General features: G+C 39.5%; 1 protein-coding gene across 1 annotated transcript in view; it reads left to right on the top strand.

The window, feature by feature from the left end:
• klhdc8b (kelch domain containing 8B) overlaps nucleotides 1–13,859 on the top strand; it is a 147,913-nt gene that overhangs the window by 31,189 nt on the left and 102,865 nt on the right. The gene's annotated exons all lie outside the window — the stretch shown is intronic.

The raw sequence follows: 13,859 nt of genomic DNA, 5'->3' as shown, positions 1-13,859 counted from the left end.
TATGCAAATAGATCAATCACAGCTGATTCCCATGTGGGAAACACTCTCAGGGGTTGGGGTTCTTTCAATTGCATGACCATCTGTTTTTACAGTATTCTTTATATGTTACAGTAACTGAGTGTTGTACTTTAACAGCAAAGATTACTGTAACCAAAGTCCAATTCCTTGTTTGTTTTCACAAACCTTGGCAAATCTGATTCTGATATGCTACAGTAGTACACGCAGTGAAAAGAGAACCTATTTGGGCTGATTTGGTGTGGAAAAGGAACAATAAAGTAAAGATGAACATAAAAAAGTAAGAAAAATTCCTTTACGAGGGAGAGGAAGCACCAGGACAATTCTGTCTGTTTCCTTTTTTTCATAAACCGTACATTTTATAAAGCTACTCTGAGATGGCTCATTCATTTTTATATTGAATTTCTGCAGCAAAAGAAACAAAATGCACGCATTACTAAACCCACCAAAACAAAAGAGTAGAGAGGCTTCAAGTGAAACTGCAGAGTAAAACAATCTATGATCAAAACAATATACCGTCATCTATTGTATAAAGGAAGACCTGACACATATAAAATAATGCGGTTTCTGTTTCCACCTGATGTAAGTGTTTTTATGACATTGGGCTATGACTGACTAAATGCTCCTGTTTTGGAAGAATGATTGGATTTTGGGACATGTTTGCATTGTTTTGGTCGACATAGTGTATTGTTTTAGTTTATTATTGTATTTTGAAAATTAGTGTTGGAGTTTAGTTTACAATGTGTGTCTTTGAAGTTAACCATTTTGCCAGTTGTGTGTTGAGGAGAGTTTAGGAAAATTGTTAAAAGGATTGAAAAAAATTTCATACAGTAGCAATTGTAAAAAAACTAAGTCCGTTGAGCTGATTATGAAAACGACTTGGGCGTGAATGGATCGACTTGGACCGGGTCTGTTCTAGTCTGGGTCAGCTGGTGGATATGTTCTATGACATTTTTGATATTTGCTACTTCACTTGGACACCTGAGGGATACTCATTGGTAAATAAGAGCAGAGTGGAGGAAGAGTTAGCGTTGCACATTTCTGAATTCCCAGAGCTACCTATAATCGGCTTTGTAGGGTATGTAGTGCTTTCTATTACATCTTTCATCCTGTTCTTTACTTTAGCCTAAATAACAGATTGTCCCTGGATTACTTGGCTGATTGTTGGTGTTTTTGAATCTCGAGGTGGGTGCTAGTGATCACAAATATTAGTCATTCGCATAGGCTTAAACATTAGATGTGTACAGTCTTTGTTTGACAAGTGTACTTGATTGTAGTACTGGGAGCACGCTCATACTAGATTTGTCAGTGCAGGACTGTGCCTTTACCCTATGAGTTACTGCCAAAAACTCCATGCATGCTCATTAAGAAGTGATTAGGTTGCTGCTTTGACATTTTTTGTAAGACAAACAAAAACAGCAACAACAAACTCATTCCTCTGAAGTGGGAAAGTTAACTAATTAGCCGTTCATTTTGGGAGAAGCCCCTCCAAGCATTTCAGTGACTGTGAAGCTGCTAAAGTGTATGGAGTGGAAGCTGTTCACTTGTGATTAAAGCTGAGCGCTGCTGGGATTGATTGCTACTTACAAAAATCATGTAGCTGGTGCTTAAAGTAGCATTTTACTTCAGGAAAGTGGGTCTTTTTTTTAAAAAGGTTTTTTTTTTTGCAGTAGAATGGCACAAGCACTTTTGAAAATGGTGTGCCATGGCCAAAAAAGAAACAAGGAGCTGTGGTATTCCCTTTCGCTCAGAAGGTAGAAAACCTACAAGTAGCCTCCCGCTGGAGGGTGTAATGTGAACACATCACAGAATCATTATAGCAGCTGGCTGGTAACAAACACTCTTGTAGCTGAAACATGATTCCTAAAACATTTTAGGCAAGAGAAATGCAGTACACTATAACAGAGTCTTGGTTAATATTTGATCAGCGCGACCTAGTTTTACAGATTCATCTGAGTGTTTACAGCCTCCACTTTTGCAATACGGGAAACAGTATGGCGCCTATTTTTACACAGTCTATGTATGGCGCCCACTTCTGTTTACAAACTCTTGTAGTACTGCCAAAGAGTGCACTAAAATATGTTTCTGAAAACATTTTAAGTTGGAAATAGACAATACAAGAACAGAATATGTGTCTGTATTTGACATGCGCTGTCTAGTTTTACAGTTTAATCTTAGTTTGGTCTGAGATGCAAAGAATGCGAAATCCGTGAGATTTGTGTGCTCATATCTCCGTGCTCTGAGATCTGGGCGCTGGTAAGATGGAGGTAAGTTTACCAAAGTTCATTTACACATACTACTAACAATCTTATGATACAAAGCTGGTTGGTTGATTGATTGATAAAGTATGCCTTTAACTCAGGTTTAGTAAATATTGCAGTGAACAGTCCCAAGATTGTTGTGATGTAAATGGTCATTAGGTTGTGTGTTTGTACTAGTCTACTGTGATATGTCCTTGTGTACTTCAAGCTGAATGTCAAACATAGCTCTTGTAGAAGAGCCAGTCGTCACACAGGCTATCTCCACTCTATAAACATACTGGACGTAATTCTCATTTTCCAAGCGAGTGCAGGCGGTCTGAGGTTGTGTATGTTGGCCCAGAGGGAGGGAGTGCCGTGAGAAAGCTCGGAAGAGGGAAGAGCGGGAGGAAGGAAACAGAAAAATGAAGCGATCACAGGCCATAATAGGGAAAAAGATGCACCATAATGTATGTAGCTGAAGAAAGATTTCAAATATTGTCTTGATAGAAAAAAAGAGCTGACAATGAACAGAGAGAGAACAGAAGTGAGATGCACTTGTTGAAGTTCTTTTTCACTGCAGTTTCCTGTGTTTACATCTCAGGCTGCATGCTGTTGTGTGCCAAAGTGCTTTTGAGACAAAGTGAGGGAATATATCTGTGATATGCATTTTCAATCCATATACTGTACTACACAAAGCAAAAAAAGAAGAAGACGGGTGCTGTTGAGGATAATGCAGATCCCTTGGATTCTTTCAGGATTTATGGGATGTTGTTTTCAGTGCATACCAAGCATTACATGCTGGATTAAAGGGGTATTAAGTAAAATCACAGTCAAGGGATGAAGCTGTAAAACTGACATGCAGACGTAAATTTCAAAAGAGAAGTGATTTGCATTCTCTAAACCCTTCTCCTAAACAACGATGGTCCAGTCCTAGCTTAGTCACTGTAACTAATACTTCTGCGGTAGGGTAAGCTTCAAATGTCGGCGTACCCGGCTAACTGGCTTACTGCTGACAGTGATGGAAAAGCCAGGTTCAGGATGGGAACAGCCACTGTGTGGGAGCTGTCCTGGATGCTACAATGCTATATCACAGGTCAGGCTAACGATAGGGGCTCTGTCCTGCTCTGTGTCAGATTAGAGGAAGTTAACTCTGGCAACCTGGGACAAACTAGTTTCCAGTGATAGCTTAACGTTTGCCAAATAAAACTATTAGTCCTCATCCTCAAAGCCTTTACTCCTTCAATCATAAAAGAGAAATATGAGCAATAAAGCATTCATCCATCCATCCATCCATCTTCATCCGCTTATCCGGAAAGCATTCATTCAACTTTTATTTATCCTCAAGATCATTGGCATGATAGGGGCGACCCTCTTTTTCAATGTCATCAAAGACAAAAACAGAACAACACAGAAAATACAATCATAAAAATATAGAAAGACGACAAAACTTTCTGAATTGGAACATGATTTAATAATTAAATAAAGATAACAAGATAATTGAGTATTGATAATATTGATAGTTGAATAATTAGAAGGGCAATAGGGCTCTGTATGTTTATACTATGTAAAGCAATTACGTTCTACATTTGCAGGTTTAAAACCAGATTTCTAAATTGTCCAAGAGGCACAATTGAGTTGATTTTAGCAAAGTGTTGTAATTTGTCTCAGGAGACGGGGCCACTAAAACTAAAAGAAGTTTTTCCAAGCTGACCGAGCTCGTGGAACATGAAATAAAAGCAAGTCAGCAGAGCGAGTCTGAAATTGGCCCTCTGAGTAACAGAGAAGTTCTGTAAGGTGGGTGGTAGTTTAAATCTAACCTATGTGGCTTGTCCAAACATTACTAGCGTCTAGCATATAGTAAATGGTGGGATAAAACGATGTTGGATCTTACCTTTCTTTATCATACTTTACTGTAACAGGCTAAATGCTTACCCTACGATACAAGAACAATGCTGCTCCTTTCATTGTCATGTCTTCTGCATGGATCAACTGGGTAGAATTTTTGTTTTGTTTCTTGAGTCCAAAAATTGTCAGATTCTGAGTCATAATAACAAAAAACTAAGCCATACAGTATTCTTCTCAGCTACACCCTCATGATATGTTATGTTTAGAGAATGGGGTCCGAAAAAATCTCTATTTATGTTTAACAAAGCGAGCAATGTTTTGTGAAACTGTGCAGTTTGCGGTGCGCTGTAATGAGCATGACAACACATACTTTCAGTTTAGAAACCAGTGCAGCAGAAACGTTGTGCTCTAAAGCCCTGTAGTCAAAACACTTTCCTAAGTGGATGCTGTCACACTCTTAACAAAAAAAACTCCCATTAAAGAAAAGCTTACAGCTCGAGCGCTCATGTTTTCATGTTCAGTGAGTGCTGCAGAAGAGATCCAATGGAGTTCGCAGCTCCAGTGTGAACAGGTAAATATATCGGACATACTTGAGAGAAAGGAGCCCCATGCTATTGGTTTGCAATTATTTGTTTTATACCCACTGTTTCCAGTTGTTTGTGATTATAGAAGCAAGAAGCAAGGTTCAACGATAAGGGTTGCCCGATGGCCGCGGGGGCAAGTAAAACGCCACGTTGGGCAAGTAAATATAACATTCCACTTGCCCATGCAGCATCGTATCATAATCATTTGATTTGGATGTGCTGTTAGCCAATCAAGAATTGAGTAGGCGCCTGATGCTTTGGAGGTTTTTTCCAAATTCTTTACGCTTTTGGTCCATTCATCCTTTAACTTTTTTTTTTTAAAAACAATGTTAGGCATTGTTTTGCATTTTTGTTTTGCATTTTTGACACTTTTTGACTGTATATACGTAATCAACCGTATTTGTTTATTTTTTTGAGTTTGACTTTTTTTGTTCGATATTTTCAGACGTTTTTTTCCCAACGTTTTACTTGTTTTTCAAACGTTTTTTGACTTTTGTCCTCAGAAAAAAATGTGTATAGTTGTCAGTAAAAATTGACTTTGAGCAAATGGACTTTTTTTTTTTTTTTACTTGCTTGACAGAACAAGTGAAAGGAAAAAAAACCTTAGCATTGAACCCTGTAGAAGAGATTTGGTGACACTAAAACACTGTAGCCAGTGTTTATCTAAGAGGATTATGTCCACTGTTTATCTTAAATGTATCTCACCCAATTGTTTATTACTGCAGGGAATTCTGCAGAATTGTTACTATAGAAACAGTGGCCTACAATTGTTCATGTTATTCTCTGATGGCTTCTGATATCTGTGTGACAAATGACTAACAATATGAGCACTGCGTGTGGTGTGTTTATGTGTGTGTACCGCATGTGTGGCAGCCTGATTGCTGTCTGCTGGTTGATAGTTGTTGGCCACCAATGCACTAATTGGATACTGGACTTGACAATACTTTTGATTATACTCTATGTGGATACAAACCACACTGTTCCCTGTAACATCCCTCCCAAAGCTCCAGGATTTGGAGCCAAACTTTTTGAGAAACCATTAATCCAGAATCCTGTCCACAGTCACATCTGAGAAGGATTTACCTGCAAGTGAATAACTTTAAATGCCTGCCGCTGCCCTTGAAGGATACTGAATTTAAATGAGATGAGGTGTGAGGCTGATGGAGGTGCAGAGCAGTGATGAGAGAACGGCATGTGCAATACAGTGACTTTTGAACCCTGTTGCTTCATTTAAATAATAATTATAAACCTAAGGCAATTTAGTTTGTGACATGCAAGGTGTCCACTGAATTTAATCCCAGGATGTTTTGGTTCCAGCTGGGATGTAATGACTTAGATAGAAGATGTGATGTGTATCACGGAAGCACTAATGTTAGCTGCTCATGTGTATTATTTTACTGCACATTGACAGGTCTGTCAATGCTTAACACGGACTGGCACCTACACCTACAAAATGTATACTACTGGATGGTTGTATTTCTTATATATTTGATTATAAATAGATTAAAGTGCCCATATTATGCTTATTTTCAGGTTCATAATTGTATTTTGAGGCTGCACCAGAATAGGTTTACATGGTTTTATTTTTAAATAACATCATATTTTTGTTGTACTGCACATTGCTGCAGATCCTGTTTTCACCCAGATGTTCAGATCTTTGTTTTAGCTACAGAGTGAGACATCTCACTTCTTTACTATTTAAATTTGGTACAAATATACATGGTCCACAAGGAATTGTTGCCACTTTTATGATTTTATTACCTTCGGTAGATGGCGGTTGGAGCGCCTTCCAGGCAGGAGCACTGCCACAGAATCTAAGCAATTTACAAATAACGTATCGTAGCCACCTTTAAAAAAAAAGGCCCGCTGTTTTTGTCAAAGGAGTCTGGTCGATTAGAAGAGAGATGGAGATCATAGCATCAGTTTCCTGTTGGAAAAGGCTGTCTGACGGCAACATCTGTCCTACACTTTATTTGGTCTGGGGAGTTTACAGTCTAGCAGCCCCGGCCAAACTCGTTACATAACATATCTTCAGTGTGTCTAAATTGTTTAAAAATGTACAAGTTGTACAGTTCTCGTGCTTAATCCCTTCTGATGTCAGGGATGAACTAATGTGTGTGTGTGTGACTTCCAGATGGTGATTGACATGTCTTGGCCTGAGGCCTCCCCTCCCCTCCCCTGACTTTCTCTACATTTCAGAGTCGACTGATCAAGCGAGCATTGCTGTTCCTTGGCAACAGGTGTGTGCCTGCCGTGTTTGTTTTCAGATTTAGCAGAGCGAGCAAGCAGATTAGTTGTAAATGTCTGTTTGTGTGCGTCAGGCAGAGCTATAGACCGAGCATGTGTGTGAATTCTGTGCATTCCCAAATGAGCAGCCAACACAACATGTATGTGTGTGTCTGTGTGCATATCTGTGGTGTTTTTTTGATGCCTCTAGTGAAGTAAACCATGTATTTGTGTATGAGTGGATTTCTTTCTCTTATCCTGTCGTTCTCTCTTTCCCAATTGGTGCTGTAAAGAAATCCCCTGTTCCCCCTGCTCACACATTGGCCCACTTCCATTGTTTTTTTTTTAGTTTTGGCTTTGCCATGTTATGTTGTTTTCCCCTCTTACCTCTTTTACTTTTACTCATGGTTCCGCTCACACCTCAGCTAACCGTGAAACGTGCATCTTCTGTTCCCTCTGGCTTAGCTTAGTTTGCACACAGATATGGAACATTGTGTATAATAAATGCAACCCCCCAATGCTCCCTCAGAACATCTAGCTTTTAGTCCTCATCATGCCGAGCCACTTTTTAATTGCTGCTGTAGCGTGACTCAACAGCGTCATACTGCCACTGCACTGATGGGTATAATTTCCTCTTTCCCTCGGTCCGTGATTAACGGCCGATGCCCTCTCCTTTAGTCAACAGTCTCTGTCTGTCTGTCAGCTGGCCTGCACACCACCTGACTGAAAATAACTGTTCCGCATGGCTGTCAAGCTCCTAAAAGATACAAAGTATGTTTCTACAAGGAAGAAGATAAAGGCTTGCTGTCAGGGTGTAAGTCTGTGGGACGTCAGTTACAAACACAATCCCAGGAAAGACTCCACTCCCTCTTCTTGTGAAAGGTACTGCAATGTATTCTTTTCAAATTAGTAAAGCCCCTTTCCACTACAGAAATCCACAATACTTCCACAACGGCGACTTCATTGAAAGAGGAGGGGGTTCAAGTTCTGTCGATGGGTCTCCTGCATCTGCAGTTGCCATGGAAGCTTTTAACTGGCTGTAGCTAAGTTAGAGGAGGTTGACTCGCAGCACTTCAACACGTGTATGTTTTTTTTTTCCACTTTGGGGGGCGTGACAGCATCGGCGATTCCATTTTTTAATTCAAAGTTTGAGATTGTGAATTAATTTTGGTCGATTTCAAATTAAAATCGTGACACCCTTAACCGTAACATTGTCACCGGCCTCCGTGCTGCTTTCTACTTTACTAACTCTGTTTTCTGGCATGTTTGTGAGGTCTAACACCAGAAAAAAGACAGAAATGCATCCTCCTCTACTGGCAATGGGAAAGGAATATGTCGCCTTTTTTTAGCAGGTTTTACTGCTTTTAAAACTGCATATATGTGTTAATTTTGGTGGAAAAGGGTTTGGTTGAATACAGCACAGTAGTCACCTTTTTTTTCTTTGTGCTGAGGAACTTCCTTTAGCTATCTCCACAACTTTTCAACTGCTTGCTTTTCTCAAACAACCTGCAATAACCTGTTTTCTGGGCTCCTGGAGCTTCAGAATGCATAATGCAAAAGTCTGTTTTTTGTTGGAACGTTCTTTGTGATGTGATAATATGCTGAGTTAATTTGGCCATGTGATGGATTTGTGACTGGAAGGAACTAATGTAGAAACATGTAAGGCAATGGAGCTCTGCCTAACCTTATTGTGATTCTAGGCATGTGTGGCATCATGCTATATTGTAAATAGTAGACCTCAAAGCAGTAAATATCTTCAGGTACATTAGTACCCATTCAAATGACAAAACTCCTTGGAGGAAGAGGGATAAGAGACACTAGCAACACTGTTGCCACTTCAGATTCCGTCTACTTCTCTGTAAAAGATAAAGAAGGGCTAGAGGACACAGCAGGACAGACTCCTCAGCACTCTGATTATCTCTGTCAGCAGTTTCTGTGAATCACTCAGCTGCTCTTGCGAAATACCAGTTGCTATTGCATAGGGATATCTTACAAGTTTTCAGTGCGACAACTCAAAGGTTTTTGGTAATCGGTTACAGTGCTGGAGTTTGCTCCCAGGCCTGCGCCACTGATCCCCGCATGTGACTTTGTGCATTTTAGTGCCTTGATATTAATAGAAACACCTCTCATGCCTTCTGTGTATATCCTGTGTTAACAGAGTCACAACTGTGTATTACAACACAAAAATCTTAATATGGTTTCTTTCAACCAATTTATTACTTAGCTTTTCTTTCACAGGGTTTTCTTTTCCCGTAAATGACACTTTCATTTCCTTATTCTCATATAGGCAGAAGACTGTAACATGATTCCAAAATACATTTTCCCCTCACATCCGTCTGCTTTTTTCTGTTTGGTCAGACAGAGACATTCATCTAGACCAGTTAACTGAACTGCCCCGTTTATAGCTTTAAATGGTTAGTAAATGATTTGGCACACAATGCGCTAAAGTTAGAGCGTGAAAATTGTACCATTTACTGACCTGAGAGTTGATTTTGAATTAAATGTTGACACTTAGAACCTAAATCACATGATTTGGTTAGAATGGCTGTTTTCTATGGCTAGCTGACCTAGCTCCAGTGAACACACAGTGAGGTTTATTGATTGGTAACACATCCAATAATTTATGAAGGAAATTGAATGAAGCCACTAGACATCCAACATGCAGAGGTATCAGGCGACAGAGCTCCGGAGGTGACATGGAAGGAAAAAAAATACTGAATAAAAACATGTACTGGGAACAAACACTAAACTCGAGATCTCGACTTTCATGGAGGGAAAGGAAAAAAAAGAAGAAAATAAACAAAGTAGCTTACTGGGGACAAAGACTAAACTTGAGATCTCGAGTTTGAAACTCAATGTGTTTTTTTTCTTCGTTTTTTTCCTCCATGAAAGTCGAGATCCCGACTTTCAAACTTGAGATCTCGACTTTCATGGAGGAAAAAAAAGTATTCTACTAGGGACCAACACTAAACTTGAGCTCTCGAGTTTGAAAGTCAAGATGGGTTTTTTTTCTCCCCTCCATCTCAAAGTCAAGATCTCGCAAATCAAACTCGAGATCTTGCAAAACAAAGTCAAGATCACGCAAAAGTGTTTGTCCCCAGTACATGTTTTCCCCCCTCCATGTCACCTCCAGGGCTCCGTAGCAGGCGGGCAAAGACAAGTGAAACATGAATATAGTGAGTGTGACAACAACATTAATCCCTTCCAGAATGAGTACACAAACCTGTGCTAGCCGTGAAGATGAGGATTTGTTCCGCTTATGTTTAGTTTTTTAATCTGTTAAGTGATACTGTGTTCGTTTTAGGCCGACATGTTGTGCAAAATACATCTTTGCTTTTGTGGGAAACAAGATAAGCCAAAAATTCCTGTTAGATCCAGAATTAAAGAGCAGAATTGTGTAAATCAGAATGAAGCTGGGGCTCATTTTAATCATGATCACACCTGAAAAATTGTTGCAGAGCCCTTCTCACATACATGGTCATCTGCATTTCTCACATCACTGTAATGGGTTTAATTGCACAATATGCATTTTCACAATATGCAGACACACACACACACACAGGTGCACTGGGGGCATTTTATCTCTTGAGATCTCTTAGCCTTCAGCTTCAAATAAGCTGGCTCACAGTGACTAGTCATGTGTGTGTACATTTCCTGTGTATGTGCATGCATTTGTACTTTGTGTGTTCTGTGTGTATGCGTGCGTGTACTTTTTCTCTGGTTTGGTTACATATTTTGTTTCATTATGTTTCAGTCAAAAACACGCCACCATTCAGATTCTGTCATTGGATGCTAATCTGATCAGCTTGTTCACATCAGGTTTCTCAGCATTAAAAACTGAAAATATAATTTTTATATTACACTTGATTGTTTGTGCAAACTTTTATGCAACTTTTGAAATTGATCTTCTTTTCAAGGATTTTTTTTTCTTCCCGAGTCTTATATTCATGAGAGCAGAAAAGCCTGAGGTAATGAGATCAACGTGACATTGGTCTGTGGAGACTTTAGATTGCTCTCACACATATTCTGTTTTTGCTTGACGAGGCTTTTGCTTTCAGTGTTGTGAACTTTAAAAAAGTAAGGCTCGGGCTCAGAGCAAAGTTTCAAAACCTTTTGCTTTTCATGTACCTTAGTAAAGCCCTAAACCCACAGTGCTGAGTACAGTGGTTTCTATTCTAGGGATGAGTCTCTGGTGACAGACGCGTCTGATAGGGGCCCAGTTGAGCTGAAGTTGAGATGTTCTGCTGGAGGGCACAAGCTGAAATGTCTGCTCGCTCTTGTTTCATCCCATACTGTATCACAATCCTATTATGAGAGCCAAGGAGCTAAAGAAACTTAATCTCTGATAATAGCTTTGCTTCTCTCTGGTCTGTGCTGTGAGGGCAGCTGAGCAACAAACATCATTAAGAAAATAACCGTGGAACTAGAGCGAGACTACTGTGTGTGAAACAACACTCCACTTAGAAAATAAAAGTTAAATTCATAATACTTCTGCCTTACTTGGCCTTGTTTGACCACAAGCTTATGGTGGCTAATGTTATGTTAGCAAACTTTACATAGATATGATTCAGTTTAATTAATTATTAATAAATGCTGCTCCAACTGCACATTTTATTTTCTCGTAACCATCACTTGTGGGTTCACTGCAAAAAACCTACATAGTGTTGATTGTGTTATGTATCTGTGTCTCCATGTGTATATGTACGTAGCCACGGCGTAGATTTGATTCAGAAGTATGAATCACGTTTGACATTTCCCAATTTGCGATCAATAAAGTCTAATTAATCTAATATAGATAGTGAATACGTAGTTCAACAAAACTAGTGGAGAGCTGTAAAGTTAGTGGACGGCCTTAGTAAAGCTAGTCACACAACGTGATTGGTTAAAACTACTCGGACTACAAACAGTAACCAGAACGCATCAAATACCAAAATCTTGTCCTGTTGCCTGCAGATTCCTCATTTATATGCAAATATCATTTTATAGGGGATTCAAAGTTGGCTAACGTAAGCTAACACTAGCCACCATAAGCTACTGATTAACAGATCAAGTAGACCGTTGCTGCAGTGTGTTGAATTGAGCAAAGCTCTGATGCAACTTTTCATTTGTTAGAGGTAGAAATTATTTCTCCCTTGAAAAGTTGCTTTAATTACAGAGCTGGTTAGCCCCTGTCTAGTTTTTGTGCTAAGCTATGCTAAAAATATCCCAAATCTAGCTTTCTCTTTCAATAGAAGAAAGTAGATGTATCTGTTAACGTTAAAACAGTTTTTGTACTTTGCATGTAGTCTGTTTTTCGTGCATGTTGTTTTCTCCATTGATAGCTATCCAAATGTAAATGTTATACAATACTTTTCAACAATGTATAGCAATAATAATAGCAGGGAATTTGTAAACTATTTTAAACATCAACAGTAAATAGAAAGTTTGGGGTCAGCCACTCAGAAAATATGTCTTGTGGTAAGCGTTCTTTCAGTGAAATCCACTGCAGTAGAGGCAGATGGAGATACGTCCCCATTGGCCGTAGCCTCCACAGACCAGAGAACAATTCAGTTCTGAGCACGACTCTAGCCTTCTCTTAACTGGAAAAAGTACCGCTATTGCTCTCTCTACCACCACATACTGACTGCAAACCATTCAACAAGATCCTTCTCTCAAAAAACACTCTCAAAGCAGAGGTAGAGAGAGTGGCAGAGCAAAAGGACATAAGACAAAAAAAAGAAAAAAAAGAAGACAGCCTGTCAGGAGAAAGCAACTCCTGGAAGTGCAGTGAACATAACATGTTGATGATGCCTAACGACTTCAGAATATCTTTGAGTGCTGATGTCCATTTTAAGTGGAAATAACTTGAGTGCCTGCCTTCACAGTGCAAATACTGATCATATTGTCTGTTCCACTCTGACCTGGCAAAGCCATACGTCTAGACTTGAGGGGGCTTTGGCCAAAGACTGCGGTGCTGACTCCGTAATGTTAAAGCCTGGATTACTTATGTATCTTTGTCTTTACCGTCGACTCTAGTGGCAGCGCCTCATCTTCTCAGCGAAAGCGCTTTACCAGGGGAAGCCTGGAGCCCTGCTGAGGCTTTCATTAGAAGTTCAGAGAAGGGATGATTACAGAGGAACACCTACACGAACACGAGCTGGCTGCCTGACAGTGTGAAATCTGACGGCATAAAAAAACAACATACACACTTGTGTTTACTGATCTGGATGGCGAGCTTTCTGGGCTCAGGAGGGAAGCAGGCCTGCAGGAAAACAAGATTTGGAGAAGAGTGAATGACAGGAATGAGAGGCAAAGCAAAAACATAAGAAACATGGAAGGAAGCAAAAGTGTAAATATTTAGACTCTGACCTCATTTTTGATGCAGTTTAATGAATGCTAATTTGATGCATGCAGGTACATTCTTAATACACCGCTAGAAAAGTCTGTAGAAATAGAAATCTTTGGATGAACAGAAATGTCCGTTTAAGGTACAGATGATATAAGGTAAATCTACACAATTTTCCGTTTTAGATTAACAGAAATATCCATAAACTCAATGGAAAAGGTATCTGGAAATTTTCTGCTAGCCCATTATCCATTTTTCTTATTGACTGTGAAATTAGTGGACAGAGCATGTGGGACATCTCATTGGTTTGTGGAGATCTGCTATGAGTGGTAGAGTTTGCTGTTAGGGGTTGTTGATTTGACGATTTTAGATGAGAGGGTGGAGTGAGGGAGGAGCTGCTTACATCCTACGTTACGTTACACACTTTCACTCAACAATCATATCATAGCCACGCTCTAAACCACCCTCTGCTATCTCCAATTTTAAAATCAGCGAGACCATAATTCAAAAAAATGAACATCATTCTGTGTTGCAGGAGACTTAAAACTAGTGATTGAGACCATAAATCCATTAGGAAAATGTTTACTGAGGTAATAAACCAAGTGAGAAGTGGGTCACTTCCTC

Source organism: Etheostoma spectabile, chromosome 7 (genome assembly GCF_008692095.1).
Source record: "Etheostoma spectabile isolate EspeVRDwgs_2016 chromosome 7, UIUC_Espe_1.0, whole genome shotgun sequence".
NCBI lineage: Eukaryota > Metazoa > Chordata > Actinopteri > Perciformes > Percidae > Etheostoma > Etheostoma spectabile.
Note: the sequence above shows the minus strand (reverse complement) of the source record. Positions and strands in the feature narration are given on the sequence as shown.